Source organism: Penaeus vannamei, chromosome 25 (genome assembly GCF_042767895.1).
Source record: "Penaeus vannamei isolate JL-2024 chromosome 25, ASM4276789v1, whole genome shotgun sequence".
Lineage (NCBI taxonomy): Eukaryota > Metazoa > Arthropoda > Malacostraca > Decapoda > Penaeidae > Penaeus > Penaeus vannamei.
This window is the reverse complement of record NC_091573.1, coordinates 27,873,716-27,876,242: the sequence shown is the minus strand read 5'-3', so window position 1 is coordinate 27,876,242 and position 2,527 is coordinate 27,873,716. Positions and strand designations below refer to the sequence as shown.

Sequence of the window (2,527 nt, the reverse complement as noted above, 5' to 3'; positions counted from 1 at the left end):
ACACACACACACACACACACACACACACACACACACACACACACACACACACACACACACACACACACACACACACACACACACACACACATTCACAAAAGAAAGTGACAGCGATACACACGTAGTTCTAAAACCCTGCAGCACACACGCCATCCCCGCCCCGCATCTCAATCCCCGTTCCTTCGCTGCGCACGGAAGTCGTGGCGGTCGCTGTCCCCCAAATCACGTGTCTTCCATGCCTAGCGGCCCCTCGGGAAAGGCGCGCCGATGCAGACAAGGTAAAGCGATGCACGAACATTTGTGTGTGTGTGTTTTTGTCATGAATGTTGAGATTAAATAAATAAAGGATATAATAAACATATAATACAAATACATGATAACAAGGAAGGATATGAATTAAAAGAGGGGTTTTGATCACCTTGTAAGCACGCCGCTATCCAATGCCAAGCACAATCTTATCTTGGCTTTATCTCGTGAAGGCAAGGTGATGCATGATTACCATTGCATATGCGCGGGGTTCATACAAAACTTTCTTTTATTAAAACAACGAAGGGAAGAACAAGGAAACACGCGAACATGCCCTATGTGTTTCCGCTGTATTGCTGCTTCTCCACGGCCTAGAGAACAAGAGATACAAAGAGGTTTCTACATGTTTTGAGACATCAGGTCACATCGGTGATTAGACACGCGACGACCTTGGCGAGCTCGTGGTTCCCCGTCGCGGGCGTTGAAGTTGTTACTTGACTTTATCAACGCCGTTTCTTCCACCTTGCTCGATTCTGGGTCCTCGCTTCAATGACGGAGGCCTGGGACCACTCGGGGAGGCTTGAAGGGAACCACGAAGGCGCTCGTCTTGCCACGACGTCGGAGGGCGCTGCGGTATTGGTCGATTCGTTGTTGGTGGAGTCCTCGTCCTGCCTGGCCTGTGTGTCCCTTGTCGCAGCCGTCGAAAGGTATACCATACACCTGGCCAAGAGTTCTGCTGTGGTCTGACCTCTATTCCCTTGCGAGATCTCTAATCTTCTTTCCTAAAGCGACTGCCATCTTGATTGCGTGGTTCGCCAGGGCCTCTAGGTGTTCTAGCTCCCGAGTGTGGGATGATTAATCTGAGGGCGATGGTATGTGGGAGCGTCATTTCTGCATATGGTGGATATGGTTTTTACATACCCCGTATACCTCGAACTGGTAAAACAAAAACAAAAAATAATAATAAAAATAAATAAGGAATACAAATCTTAGCTAAGTCCTTCCCACACTTCCTTCATCACATATACATTTTTCATCGATTCCCAAAGGCAAAGGCGGCCACGCAAACATACGCCATTTCGTCCGTTCAATTCCCGCCATGGCACAAGTAGCCCGCAGTGCCAGTTCCAAATCTACGTTCTCCTCCACATGGCTCTAAAAACTCGAGAAAAGGAAATAAAATAAAGTTATCTGCTGAAAAAATGCAGAAAAACAACTGATGGTAATGATATGGCACTGTTCAAAAAATTCAATTCCGAGAAAGGATATTTAACAGCAATTCCTAAAAGTCGGAATGGGACTTCCGAACCACCGGCCAACAACTTGCCAAAAATGAAACATTGTAGTGGTTTTACATTAAAAAGTAATATATTTCTTCGAATAATAATAAACTGATTTTAATTCTCGAAAGTATAACAATCCTTTCATGAAAATTTATTGTTCATTGAAACTCATCTTGCCAGGCACCACTGCTCGCTTTAATTATTTATTTCTTTTCACATGTATTTATCATCTAATCTGAATATTGTTCATTCTTATTTTTGTGTCCAAAGTAAAGCTCACTATCATTACTCTTACAATTTTCATGAACACTTCCTACATCACTTTTATACTTGTATACTTATACGTGTTTTATATCAATAACTCGCTCTTCTTTGCCTTAATAAACTCTGAAAGATGAGGAAGAAGGCGAAGAAAGTGAAGAACAAAAAGACGAAACAATAAAAAGAAAATAAGGAGTTAAAAAAATAACAAATATATATATATTTTAAATAACGTTTATTTTGAAAGTGAAAAATAAGCGCGTATGGCGGGACACCGTTTTCTATGGAGAATTTTAAACTTTTGTAACATTAATTACTACAAAGGTTTGTGCGCGCCTCGTAAATCCATTCACTCACATTTCTTTTCGGCAGAATACTGAAATAACGACACTTCATATAATAAAAATGATAGAACATTAACCAACATACACAAAAATCCTTTGTAACTCCCTTCCTTTTGTTGCTTATCAAAATAACAATTATCATTAAGGTTTCTGTGCTTCCAGTATTTATTATCATCAAAATTATCATTACTATTGTCATCATCATTATTATCATTAACATATTACTAGTATCATTATCAATTATCATTATTATTACCATCATTCTTCATTCACCAGAAATGTCACAGAAAACATATCAAATACCAAAATATCGAAATAACGAATTTATCACATTCAGTAAATAAATTCGTGTCATGCCAAAAGTTACTCTCAATCAATTTTCGGTATTAAGGG

At 39.9% G+C, this 2,527-nt stretch overlaps 1 protein-coding gene across 1 annotated transcript in view; it reads right to left on the bottom strand.

The window, feature by feature from the left end:
- Positions 1-2,527, bottom strand: part of LOC113804121 (Nuclear hormone receptor HR96) — a gene marked incomplete in the record, with an annotated part of 15,962 nt that overhangs the window by 7,804 nt on the left and 5,631 nt on the right.